This window comes from Lissotriton vulgaris, chromosome 4_1 (assembly GCF_964263255.1).
Source record: "Lissotriton vulgaris chromosome 4_1, aLisVul1.2, whole genome shotgun sequence".
In the NCBI taxonomy this organism is placed as follows: domain Eukaryota; kingdom Metazoa; phylum Chordata; class Amphibia; order Caudata; family Salamandridae; genus Lissotriton; species Lissotriton vulgaris.
In genome coordinates, this window is record NC_141691.1 from 537,371,317 (window position 1) to 537,384,994 (window position 13,678).

General features: G+C 33.5%; 10 non-coding genes across 10 annotated transcripts; 6 read left to right on the forward strand and 4 right to left on the reverse strand.

Annotated features, from left to right (window-relative positions):
• The first annotated feature begins 795 nt into the window (after positions 1 to 795).
• Positions 796 to 867, forward strand: TRNAQ-UUG (transfer RNA glutamine (anticodon UUG)). Its single transcript has one exon. It is a non-coding gene; the product is annotated as a tRNA-Gln (tRNA).
• An 825-nt stretch (positions 868 to 1,692) lies between these two features.
• TRNAQ-CUG (transfer RNA glutamine (anticodon CUG)) lies at positions 1,693 to 1,764 on the reverse strand. Its single transcript has one exon. It is a non-coding gene; the product is annotated as a tRNA-Gln (tRNA).
• A 1,548-nt stretch (positions 1,765 to 3,312) lies between these two features.
• Positions 3,313 to 3,384, forward strand: TRNAQ-UUG (transfer RNA glutamine (anticodon UUG)). The gene has a single exon. It is a non-coding gene; the product is annotated as a tRNA-Gln (tRNA).
• A 2,444-nt stretch (positions 3,385 to 5,828) lies between these two features.
• Positions 5,829 to 5,900, forward strand: TRNAQ-UUG (transfer RNA glutamine (anticodon UUG)). Its single transcript has one exon. It is a non-coding gene; the product is annotated as a tRNA-Gln (tRNA).
• An 825-nt stretch (positions 5,901 to 6,725) lies between these two features.
• On the reverse strand, positions 6,726 to 6,797 carry TRNAQ-CUG (transfer RNA glutamine (anticodon CUG)). The gene has a single exon. It is a non-coding gene; the product is annotated as a tRNA-Gln (tRNA).
• A 1,548-nt stretch (positions 6,798 to 8,345) lies between these two features.
• On the forward strand, positions 8,346 to 8,417 carry TRNAQ-UUG (transfer RNA glutamine (anticodon UUG)). The gene has a single exon. It is a non-coding gene; the product is annotated as a tRNA-Gln (tRNA).
• An 825-nt stretch (positions 8,418 to 9,242) lies between these two features.
• On the reverse strand, positions 9,243 to 9,314 carry TRNAQ-CUG (transfer RNA glutamine (anticodon CUG)). Its single transcript has one exon. It is a non-coding gene; the product is annotated as a tRNA-Gln (tRNA).
• A 1,548-nt stretch (positions 9,315 to 10,862) lies between these two features.
• TRNAQ-UUG (transfer RNA glutamine (anticodon UUG)) lies at positions 10,863 to 10,934 on the forward strand. The gene has a single exon. It is a non-coding gene; the product is annotated as a tRNA-Gln (tRNA).
• Positions 10,935 to 11,759: 825 nt separating this feature from the next.
• TRNAQ-CUG (transfer RNA glutamine (anticodon CUG)) lies at positions 11,760 to 11,831 on the reverse strand. The gene has a single exon. It is a non-coding gene; the product is annotated as a tRNA-Gln (tRNA).
• Positions 11,832 to 13,379: 1,548 nt separating this feature from the next.
• Positions 13,380 to 13,451, forward strand: TRNAQ-UUG (transfer RNA glutamine (anticodon UUG)). The gene has a single exon. It is a non-coding gene; the product is annotated as a tRNA-Gln (tRNA).
• The last annotated feature ends 227 nt before the right edge of the window (positions 13,452 to 13,678 follow it).

The following is a 13,678-nucleotide window of genomic DNA, read 5'->3' on the forward strand; positions in this document are numbered from 1 at the left end:
TCTCATGCTGATTTTCAACAGTCGATCTGCAATCATGAAATATAAGCTTTTGCTTGGAGGCCTCAAAGGTACTGATCTAATTTTCTTTTTTAGAATTATTCACAGATCGTATGATATGCTTTGTACAAATCAACTATGTTGTTAGATCAAAATTGATTAAAAAGTGACTATCTCAATTTCAGGACATATAGAAGAGGAAGGAGAAGAAGCTCATGTTTCAAATGCGGAGAGGCAACAACTGTTCATTATTTTCACCTCTATTAATTATATGTATTTTTATAATGTATATATTTATATTTTCCGATAAATATACATAGACATATAGCGATATATAGGGAGATACATACATATAAGTTGATACGTACAAGTTTATAAGTAAATGAGATGTTTTTCCAATTAATACTTCTAAGAACTGAATGGAAAAAAAATCGTAAAGTTTAGATAAGTCCCACTGAGCTTTGTACTTAGATCCCTGTTTTCAGAGTCCAGATTGACAAGCATAACACCATCAACCCACCTGTACCAGGTTGAGCTTTCCATTTTGGCAGAAGAGATTGCATTCACGGGGGAATCTTATCTTTTATTGCAAAATCTTATCTCACATAAAAAGTACTGTTCAACAGAGTCATAGCGTTACTTGAGTCCTTTGTGCAACATCCTTCCCTAACATAGTTCAATAGGCAAAAGTTGAACAGAATAGAAAAGTTATATAATTCTGTTTGTCTTTGACTGTAGAAAATAAAAAATGTGAAATGTCCACATTGCTGCAGCAATTTGCTCCCCTGTCACATGGGAGGTTCCATGGTGAAATGGTTAGCACTTTGGACTTTGAATCCAAGGATCCGAGTTCAAATCTCGGTGGGACCACTTTCATGACTTATGACCAAATCTTTTTCTGTCAAGTGTATTCATAAATATCATAAATCTAACACGGGTAGAGTGAAACATTGATTTATTGATTGTATTTTTAAAGTCTATTTGATGTGAGCAAATGATAGAACTTTTAGAAAACATGGAAATAAAATGGCTCAAAATAATGAGATATTTTGTGAGCTGACTCTGTTTTCTCAACTCATCACAAGAGGCTGATCCAAGATATTACTTGTTTAAATCTTACTGTTATTGATAAGGGGAACACGGAACTTTTTTAATTGGAAAGCCTTCATTAAAAGAAAACTTGAGGAATCAAATTGTGTATTTTGGGGACAGAAGAGATGAACTTTTAAATAACAATCTTGAAATTAAGACACACAGATATTTACACTCTGTTTTTCTAAAGTAGATCCATAACCACAAAGTAGAATCTTTCGAAAGACATGTCAAATGTATTAATCTGAATTCCTCTTTCAAAGAAATTCACAATTAAATGCACTGTGTAAGTCAAGAATGTTGTCAGATAAGAAATCAGCAAAATGAACTATCTTATTACTGATCATAAAGATGAGAAAGGAAAAGAACCTCTTGCTTAAATTGTGGATGGGAAAGAACAGTTTTTAGTTTTCAGCTTCAGTACTTATGTTTATGAATAATTCATTTCTTTATATTGTATTATCACTATCTAGATGGATATAGCCATGTGTACATAGATACATAATTATACGTTGATAAGTTTCAGTATAAAACTTTGACGTTATGTTTTTCCAAGTCCAAATTCTAAGAAATTAGTGAAATATTATATCTCATAATTCAAGCAGGTCCCACCGAGATTTGAACTCGGATCGCTGGATTCAGAGTCCAGAGTGCTAACCATTACACCATGGAACCCTGCCATACATGAGGGATTTTTCCATTGAGACAAAAGAGAGCGCATCAGTGCGGGGGCTTTTCTTACATTGATGAAAAGATATCTCAGTTGAATGCTCATAGTGTAAAGAGCTATAATGTGATTTGATTCTTTTCAGCTGCATTCTCCATAACAGTGTTAAATGTGCAAACGTTTATCAGGAAATGCAATTTACAAAATAATGATCATATTTGACTGAAGAATATTAAAACATTCTACATTTCCAAACTACTACATCCATTTCTCTGTCTCTCACATGGGTGGCTCCAAAGAGCAACGCTTGGCACTTTGGACTTTGCATGCAAAGGTACCAGTCCAATTCTTTGAGGTACTATTTTACTAATCTCGACCTTTTACATTTCTGTCATCTTTTGTTATTGATAGCTCCAATCCAACACCAGTAGGTTGAAAGAGACAAATGTTGACTCCTTTCAAAATGTCCAACAGCTTGAACAACTGACAGAAATACGAACTTTATAATACACATAACATCACATTCCTACACAAAATAGTGCGACATTACAAAATCCTATCCTGTTTTTCTCAAATGCATTTCAGAGGGCTGATTCCCAGCATTCCTTTTTGAAGATTTCCACACTATTGATAAGGCGAACATAGCACATTTTGAAAGAGATGTGTTCTTAAATCAAACCTAGAGAACCACAATGACGGTATCATTCAGATAGTACAAATGTTTTTTGTATATTAGTATGGAAATTGTGAAATAAAACATTTCTCATGCTGATTTTCAACAGTCGATCTGCAATCATGAAATATAAGCTTTTGCTTGGAGGCCTCAAAGGTACTGATCTAATTTTCTTTTTTAGAATTATTCACAGATCGTATGATATGCTTTGTACAAATCAACTATGTTGTTAGATCAAAATTGATTAAAAAGTGACTATCTCAATTTCAGGACATATAGAAGAGGAAGGAGAAGAAGCTCATGTTTCAAATGCGGAGAGGCAACAACTGTTCATTATTTTCACCTCTATTAATTATATGTATTTTTATAATGTATATATTTATATTTTCCGATAAATATACATAGACATATAGCGATATATAGGGAGATACATACATATAAGTTGATACGTACAAGTTTATAAGTAAATGAGATGTTTTTCCAATTAATACTTCTAAGAACTGAATGGAAAAAAAATCGTAAAGTTTAGATAAGTCCCACTGAGCTTTGTACTTAGATCCCTGTTTTCAGAGTCCAGATTGACAAGCATAACACCATCAACCCACCTGTACCAGGTTGAGCTTTCCATTTTGGCAGAAGAGATTGCATTCACGGGGGAATCTTATCTTTTATTGCAAAATCTTATCTCACATAAAAAGTACTGTTCAACAGAGTCATAGCGTTACTTGAGTCCTTTGTGCAACATCCTTCCCTAACATAGTTCAATAGGCAAAAGTTGAACAGAATAGAAAAGTTATATAATTCTGTTTGTCTTTGACTGTAGAAAATAAAAAATGTGAAATGTCCACATTGCTGCAGCAATTTGCTCCCCTGTCACATGGGAGGTTCCATGGTGAAATGGTTAGCACTTTGGACTTTGAATCCAAGGATCCGAGTTCAAATCTCGGTGGGACCACTTTCATGACTTATGACCAAATCTTTTTCTGTCAAGTGTATTCATAAATATCATAAATCTAACACGGGTAGAGTGAAACATTGATTTATTGATTGTATTTTTAAAGTCTATTTGATGTGAGCAAATGATAGAACTTTTAGAAAACATGGAAATAAAATGGCTCAAAATAATGAGATATTTTGTGAGCTGACTCTGTTTTCTCAACTCATCACAAGAGGCTGATCCAAGATATTACTTGTTTAAATCTTACTGTTATTGATAAGGGGAACACGGAACTTTTTTAATTGGAAAGCCTTCATTAAAAGAAAACTTGAGGAATCAAATTGTGTATTTTGGGGACAGAAGAGATGAACTTTTAAATAACAATCTTGAAATTAAGACACACAGATATTTACACTCTGTTTTTCTAAAGTAGATCCATAACCACAAAGTAGAATCTTTCGAAAGACATGTCAAATGTATTAATCTGAATTCCTCTTTCAAAGAAATTCACAATTAAATGCACTGTGTAAGTCAAGAATGTTGTCAGATAAGAAATCAGCAAAATGAACTATCTTATTACTGATCATAAAGATGAGAAAGGAAAAGAACCTCTTGCTTAAATTGTGGATGGGAAAGAACAGTTTTTAGTTTTCAGCTTCAGTACTTATGTTTATGAATAATTCATTTCTTTATATTGTATTATCACTATCTAGATGGATATAGCCATGTGTACATAGATACATAATTATACGTTGATAAGTTTCAGTATAAAACTTTGACGTTATGTTTTTCCAAGTCCAAATTCTAAGAAATTAGTGAAATATTAAATCTCATAATTCAAGCAGGTCCCACGAGATTTGAACTCGGATCGCTGGATTCAGAGTCCAGAGTGCTAACTATTACACCATGGAACCCTGCCATACATGAGGGATTTTTCCATTGAGACAAAAGAGAGCGCATCAGTGCGGGGGCTTTTCTTACATTGATGAAAAGATATCTCAGTTGAATGCTCATAGTGTAAAGAGCTATAATGTGATTTGATTCTTTTCAGCTGCATTCTCCATAACAGTGTTAAATGTGCAAACGTTTATCAGGAAATGCAATTTACAAAATAATGATCATATTTGACTGAAGAATATTAAAACATTCTACATTTCCAAACTACTACATCCATTTCTCTGTCTCTCACATGGGTGGCTCCAAAGAGCAACAGTTGGCACTTTGGACTTTGCATGCAAAGGTACCAGTCCAATTCTTTGAGGTACTATTTTACTAATCTCGACCTTTTACATTTCTGTCATCTTTTGTTATTGATAGCTCCAATCCAACACCAGTAGGTTGAAAGAGAAAAATGTTGAATCCTTTCAAAATGTCCAACAGCTTGAACAAGTTACAGAAATACGAACTTTATAATACACATAACATCACATTCCTACACAAAATAGTGCGACATTACAAAATCCTATCCTGTTTTTCTCAAATGCATTTCAGAGGGCTGATTCCCAGCATTCCTTTTTGAAGATTTCCACACTATTGATAAGGCGAACATAGCACATTTTGAAAGAGATGTGTTCTTAAATCAAACCTAGAGAACCACAATGACGGTATCATTCAGATAGTACAAATGTTTTTTGTATATTAGTATGGAAATTGTGAAATAAAACATTTCTCATGCTGATTTTCAACAGTCGATCTGCAATCATGAAATATAAGCTTTTGCTTGGAGGCCTCAAAGGTACTGATCTAATTTTCTTTTTTAGAATTATTCACAGATCGTATGATATGCTTTGTACAAATCAACTATGTTGTTAGATCAAAATTGATTAAAAAGTGACTATCTCAATTTCAGGACATATAGAAGAGGAAGGAGAAGAAGCTCATGTTTCAAATGCGGAGAGGCAACAACTGTTCATTATTTTCACCTCTATTAATTATATGTATTTTTATAATGTATATATTTATATTTTCCGATAAATATACATAGACATATAGCGATATATAGGGAGATACATACATATAAGTTGATACGTACAAGTTTATAAGTAAATGAGATGTTTTTCCAATTAATACTTCTAAGAACTGAATGGAAAAAAAATCGTAAAGTTTAGATAAGTCCCACTGAGCTTTGTACTTAGATCCCTGTTTTCAGAGTCCAGATTGACAAGCATAACACCATCAACCCACCTGTACCAGGTTGAGCTTTCCATTTTGGCAGAAGAGATTGCATTCACGGGGGAATCTTATCTTTTATTGCAAAATCTTATCTCACATAAAAAGTACTGTTCAACAGAGTCATAGCGTTACTTGAGTCCTTTGTGCAACATCCTTCCCTAACATAGTTCAATAGGCAAAAGTTGAACAGAATAGAAAAGTTATATAATTCTGTTTGTCTTTGACTGTAGAAAATAAAAAATGTGAAATGTCCACATTGCTGCAGCAATTTGCTCCCCTGTCACATGGGAGGTTCCATGGTGAAATGGTTAGCACTTTGGACTTTGAATCCAAGGATCCGAGTTCAAATCTCGGTGGGACCACTTTCATGACTTATGACCAAATCTTTTTCTGTCAAGTGTATTCATAAATATCATAAATCTAACACGGGTAGAGTGAAACATTGATTTATTGATTGTATTTTTAAAGTCTATTTGATGTGAGCAAATGATAGAACTTTTAGAAAACATGGAAATAAAATGGCTCAAAATAATGAGATATTTTGTGAGCTGACTCTGTTTTCTCAACTCATCACAAGAGGCTGATCCAAGATATTACTTGTTTAAATCTTACTGTTATTGATAAGGGGAACACGGAACTTTTTTAATTGGAAAGCCTTCATTAAAAGAAAACTTGAGGAATCAAATTGTGTATTTTGGGGACAGAAGAGATGAACTTTTAAATAACAATCTTGAAATTAAGACACACAGATATTTACACTCTGTTTTTCTAAAGTAGATCCATAACCACAAAGTAGAATCTTTCGAAAGACATGTCAAATGTATTAATCTGAATTCCTCTTTCAAAGAAATTCACAATTAAATGCACTGTGTAAGTCAAGAATGTTGTCAGATAAGAAATCAGCAAAATGAACTATCTTATTACTGATCATAAAGATGAGAAAGGAAAAGAACCTCTTGCTTAAATTGTGGATGGGAAAGAACAGTTTTTAGTTTTCAGCTTCAGTACTTATGTTTATGAATAATTCATTTCTTTATATTGTATTATCACTATCTAGATGGATATAGCCATGTGTACATAGATACATAATTATACGTTGATAAGTTTCAGTATAAAACTTTGACGTTATGTTTTTCCAAGTCCAAATTCTAAGAAATTAGTGAAATATTATATCTCATAATTCAAGCAGGTCCCACCGAGATTTGAACTCGGATCGCTGGATTCAGAGTCCAGAGTGCTAACCATTACACCATGGAACCCTGCCATACATGAGGGATTTTTCCATTGAGACAAAAGAGAGCGCATCAGTGCGGGGGCTTTTCTTACATTGATGAAAAGATATCTCAGTTGAATGCTCATAGTGTAAAGAGCTATAATGTGATTTGATTCTTTTCAGCTGCATTCTCCATAACAGTGTTAAATGTGCAAACGTTTATCAGGAAATGCAATTTACAAAATAATGATCATATTTGACTGAAGAATATTAAAACATTCTACATTTCCAAACTACTACATCCATTTCTCTGTCTCTCACATGGGTGGCTCCAAAGAGCAACGCTTGGCACTTTGGACTTTGCATGCAAAGGTACCAGTCCAATTCTTTGAGGTACTATTTTACTAATCTCGACCTTTTACATTTCTGTCATCTTTTGTTATTGATAGCTCCAATCCAACACCAGTAGGTTGAAAGAGACAAATGTTGACTCCTTTCAAAATGTCCAACAGCTTGAACAACTGACAGAAATACGAACTTTATAATACACATAACATCACATTCCTACACAAAATAGTGCGACATTACAAAATCCTATCCTGTTTTTCTCAAATGCATTTCAGAGGGCTGATTCCCAGCATTCCTTTTTGAAGATTTCCACACTATTGATAAGGCGAACATAGCACATTTTGAAAGAGATGTGTTCTTAAATCAAACCTAGAGAACCACAATGACGGTATCATTCAGATAGTACAAATGTTTTTTGTATATTAGTATGGAAATTGTGAAATAAAACATTTCTCATGCTGATTTTCAACAGTCGATCTGCAATCATGAAATATAAGCTTTTGCTTGGAGGCCTCAAAGGTACTGATCTAATTTTCTTTTTTAGAATTATTCACAGATCGTATGATATGCTTTGTACAAATCAACTATGTTGTTAGATCAAAATTGATTAAAAAGTGACTATCTCAATTTCAGGACATATAGAAGAGGAAGGAGAAGAAGCTCATGTTTCAAATGCGGAGAGGCAACAACTGTTCATTATTTTCACCTCTATTAATTATATGTATTTTTATAATGTATATATTTATATTTTCCGATAAATATACATAGACATATAGCGATATATAGGGAGATACATACATATAAGTTGATACGTACAAGTTTATAAGTAAATGAGATGTTTTTCCAATTAATACTTCTAAGAACTGAATGGAAAAAAAATCGTAAAGTTTAGATAAGTCCCACTGAGCTTTGTACTTAGATCCCTGTTTTCAGAGTCCAGATTGACAAGCATAACACCATCAACCCACCTGTACCAGGTTGAGCTTTCCATTTTGGCAGAAGAGATTGCATTCACGGGGGAATCTTATCTTTTATTGCAAAATCTTATCTCACATAAAAAGTACTGTTCAACAGAGTCATAGCGTTACTTGAGTCCTTTGTGCAACATCCTTCCCTAACATAGTTCAATAGGCAAAAGTTGAACAGAATAGAAAAGTTATATAATTCTGTTTGTCTTTGACTGTAGAAAATAAAAAATGTGAAATGTCCACATTGCTGCAGCAATTTGCTCCCCTGTCACATGGGAGGTTCCATGGTGAAATGGTTAGCACTTTGGACTTTGAATCCAAGGATCCGAGTTCAAATCTCGGTGGGACCACTTTCATGACTTATGACCAAATCTTTTTCTGTCAAGTGTATTCATAAATATCATAAATCTAACACGGGTAGAGTGAAACATTGATTTATTGATTGTATTTTTAAAGTCTATTTGATGTGAGCAAATGATAGAACTTTTAGAAAACATGGAAATAAAATGGCTCAAAATAATGAGATATTTTGTGAGCTGACTCTGTTTTCTCAACTCATCACAAGAGGCTGATCCAAGATATTACTTGTTTAAATCTTACTGTTATTGATAAGGGGAACACGGAACTTTTTTAATTGGAAAGCCTTCATTAAAAGAAAACTTGAGGAATCAAATTGTGTATTTTGGGGACAGAAGAGATGAACTTTTAAATAACAATCTTGAAATTAAGACACACAGATATTTACACTCTGTTTTTCTAAAGTAGATCCATAACCACAAAGTAGAATCTTTCGAAAGACATGTCAAATGTATTAATCTGAATTCCTCTTTCAAAGAAATTCACAATTAAATGCACTGTGTAAGTCAAGAATGTTGTCAGATAAGAAATCAGCAAAATGAACTATCTTATTACTGATCATAAAGATGAGAAAGGAAAAGAACCTCTTGCTTAAATTGTGGATGGGAAAGAACAGTTTTTAGTTTTCAGCTTCAGTACTTATGTTTATGAATAATTCATTTCTTTATATTGTATTATCACTATCTAGATGGATATAGCCATGTGTACATAGATACATAATTATACGTTGATAAGTTTCAGTATAAAACTTTGACGTTATGTTTTTCCAAGTCCAAATTCTAAGAAATTAGTGAAATATTATATCTCATAATTCAAGCAGGTCCCACCGAGATTTGAACTCGGATCGCTGGATTCAGAGTCCAGAGTGCTAACCATTACACCATGGAACCCTGCCATACATGAGGGATTTTTCCATTGAGACAAAAGAGAGCGCATCAGTGCGGGGGCTTTTCTTACATTGATGAAAAGATATCTCAGTTGAATGCTCATAGTGTAAAGAGCTATAATGTGATTTGATTCTTTTCAGCTGCATTCTCCATAACAGTGTTAAATGTGCAAACGTTTATCAGGAAATGCAATTTACAAAATAATGATCATATTTGACTGAAGAATATTAAAACATTCTACATTTCCAAACTACTACATCCATTTCTCTGTCTCTCACATGGGTGGCTCCAAAGAGCAACGCTTGGCACTTTGGACTTTGCATGCAAAGGTACCAGTCCAATTCTTTGAGGTACTATTTTACTAATCTCGACCTTTTACATTTCTGTCATCTTTTGTTATTGATAGCTCCAATCCAACACCAGTAGGTTGAAAGAGACAAATGTTGACTCCTTTCAAAATGTCCAACAGCTTGAACAACTGACAGAAATACGAACTTTATAATACACATAACATCACATTCCTACACAAAATAGTGCGACATTACAAAATCCTATCCTGTTTTTCTCAAATGCATTTCAGAGGGCTGATTCCCAGCATTCCTTTTTGAAGATTTCCACACTATTGATAAGGCGAACATAGCACATTTTGAAAGAGATGTGTTCTTAAATCAAACCTAGAGAACCACAATGACGGTATCATTCAGATAGTACAAATGTTTTTTGTATATTAGTATGGAAATTGTGAAATAAAACATTTCTCATGCTGATTTTCAACAGTCGATCTGCAATCATGAAATATAAGCTTTTGCTTGGAGGCCTCAAAGGTACTGATCTAATTTTCTTTTTTAGAATTATTCACAGATCGTATGATATGCTTTGTACAAATCAACTATGTTGTTAGATCAAAATTGATTAAAAAGTGACTATCTCAATTTCAGGACATATAGAAGAGGAAGGAGAAGAAGCTCATGTTTCAAATGCGGAGAGGCAACAACTGTTCATTATTTTCACCTCTATTAATTATATGTATTTTTATAATGTATATATTTATATTTTCCGATAAATATACATAGACATATAGCGATATATAGGGAGATACATACATATAAGTTGATACGTACAAGTTTATAAGTAAATGAGATGTTTTTCCAATTAATACTTCTAAGAACTGAATGGAAAAAAAATCGTAAAGTTTAGATAAGTCCCACTGAGCTTTGTACTTAGATCCCTGTTTTCAGAGTCCAGATTGACAAGCATAACACCATCAACCCACCTGTACCAGGTTGAGCTTTCCATTTTGGCAGAAGAGATTGCATTCACGGGGGAATCTTATCTTTTATTGCAAAATCTTATCTCACATAAAAAGTACTGTTCAACAGAGTCATAGCGTTACTTGAGTCCTTTGTGCAACATCCTTCCCTAACATAGTTCAATAGGCAAAAGTTGAACAGAATAGAAAAGTTATATAATTCTGTTTGTCTTTGACTGTAGAAAATAAAAAATGTGAAATGTCCACATTGCTGCAGCAATTTGCTCCCCTGTCACATGGGAGGTTCCATGGTGTAATGGTTAGCACTTTGGACTTTGAATCCAAGGATCCGAGTTCAAATCTCGGTGGGACCACTTTCATGACTTATGACCAAATCTTTTTCTGTCAAGTGTATTCATAAATATCATAAATCTAACACGGGTAGAGTGAAACATTGATTTATTGATTGTATTTTTAAAGTCTATTTGATGTGAGCAAATGATAGAACTTTTAGAAAACATGGAAATAAAATGGCTCAAAATAATGAGATATTTTGTGAGCTGACTCTGTTTTCTCAACTCATCACAAGAGGCTGATCCAAGATATTACTTGTTTAAATCTTACTGTTATTGATAAGGGGAACACGGAACTTTTTTAATTGGAAAGCCTTCATTAAAAGAAAACTTGAGGAATCAAATTGTGTATTTTGGGGACAGAAGAGATGAACTTTTAAATAACAATCTTGAAATTAAGACACACAGATATTTACACTCTGTTTTTCTAAAGTAGATCCATAACCACAAAGTAGAATCTTTCGAAAGACATGTCATATGTATTAATCTGAATTCCTCTTTCAAAGAAATTCACAATTAAATGCACTGTGTAAGTCAAGAATGTTGTCAGATAAGAAATCAGCAAAATGAACTATCTTATTACTGATCATAAAGATGAGAAAGGAAAAGAACCTCTTGCTTAAATTGTGGATGGGAAAGAACAGTTTTTAGTTTTCAGCTTCAGTACTTATGTTTATGAATAATTCATTTCTTTATATTGTATTATCACTATCTAGATGGATATAGCCATGTGTACATAGATACATAATTATACGTTGATAAGTTTCAGTATAAAACTTTGACGTTATGTTTTTCCAAGTCCAAATTCTAAGAAATTAGTGAAATATTATATCTCATAATTCAAGCAGGTCCCACCGAGATTTGAACTCGGATCGCTGGATTCAGAGTCCAGAGTGCTAACCATTACACCATGGAACCCTGCCATACATGAGGGATTTTTCCATTGAGACAAAAGAGAGCGCATCAGTGCGGGGGCTTTTCTTACATTGATGAAAAGATATCTCAGTTGAATGCTCATAGTGTAAAGAGCTATAATGTGATTTGATTCTTTTCAGCTGCATTCTCCATAACAGTGTTAAATGTGCAAACGTTTATCAGGAAATGCAATTTACAAAATAATGATCATATTTGACTGAAGAATATTAAAACATTCTACATTTCCAAACTACTACATCCATTTCTCTGTCTCTCACATGGGTGGCTCCAAAGAGCAACGCTTGGCACTTTGGACTTTGCATGCAAAGGTACCAGTCCAATTCTTTGAGGTACTATTTTACTAATCTCGACCTTTTACATTTCTGTCATCTTTTGTTATTGATAGCTCCAATCCAACACCAGTAGGTTGAAAGAGACAAATGTTGACTCCTTTCAAAATGTCCAACAGCTTGAACAACTGACAGAAATACGAACTTTATAATACACATAACATCACATTCCTACACAAAATAGTGCGACATTACAAAATCCTATCCTGTTTTTCTCAAATGCATTTCAGAGGGCTGATTCCCAGCATTCCTTTTTGAAGATTTCCACACTATTGATAAGGCGAACATAGCACATTTTGAAAGAGATGTGTTCTTAAATCAAACCTAGAGAACCACAATGACGGTATCATTCAGATAGTACAAATGTTTTTTGTATATTAGTATGGAAATTGTGAAATAAAACATTTCTCATGCTGATTTTCAACAGTCGATCTGCAATCATGAAATATAAGCTTTTGCTTGGAGGCCTCAAAGGTACTGATCTAATTTTCTTTTTTAGAATTATTCACAGATCGTATGATATGCTTTGTACAAATCAACTATGTTGTTAGATCAAAATTGATTAAAAAGTGACTATCTCAATTTCAGGACATATAGAAGAGGAAGGAGAAGAAGCTCATGTTTCAAATGCGGAGAGGCAACAACTGTTCATTATTTTCACCTCTATTAATTATATGTATTTTTATAATGTATATATTTATATTTTCCGATAAATATACATAGACATATAGCGATATATAGGGAGATACATACATATAAGTTGATACGTACAAGTTTATAAGTAAATGAGATGTTTTTCCAATTAATACTTCTAAGAACTGAATGGAAAAAAAATCGTAAAGTTTAGATAAGTCCCACTGAGCTTTGTACTTAGATCCCTGTTTTCAGAGTCCAGATTGACAAGCATAACACCATCAACCCACCTGTACCAGGTTGAGCTTTCCATTTTGGCAGAAGAGATTGCATTCACGGGGGAATCTTATCTTTTATTGCAAAATCTTATCTCACATAAAAAGTACTGTTCAACAGAGTCATAGCGTTACTTGAGTCCTTTGTGCAACATCCTTCCCTAACATAGTTCAATAGGCAAAAGTTGAACAGAATAGAAAAGTTATATAATTCTGTTTGTCTTTGACTGTAGAAAATAAAAAATGTGAAATGTCCACATTGCTGCAGCAATTTGCTCCCCTGTCACATGGGAGGTTCCATGGTGAAATGGTTAGCACTTTGGACTTTGAATCCAAGGATCCGAGTTCAAATCTCGGTGGGACCACTTTCATGACTTATGACCAAATCTTTTTCTGTCAAGTGTATTCATAAATATCATAAATCTAACACGGGTAGAGTGAAACATTGATTTATTGATTGTATTTTTAAAGTCTATTTGATGTGAGCAAATGATAGAACTTTTAGAAAACATGGAAATAAAATGGCTCAAAATAATGAGATATTTTGTGAGCTGACTCTGTTTTCTCAACTCATCACAAGAGGCTGATCCAA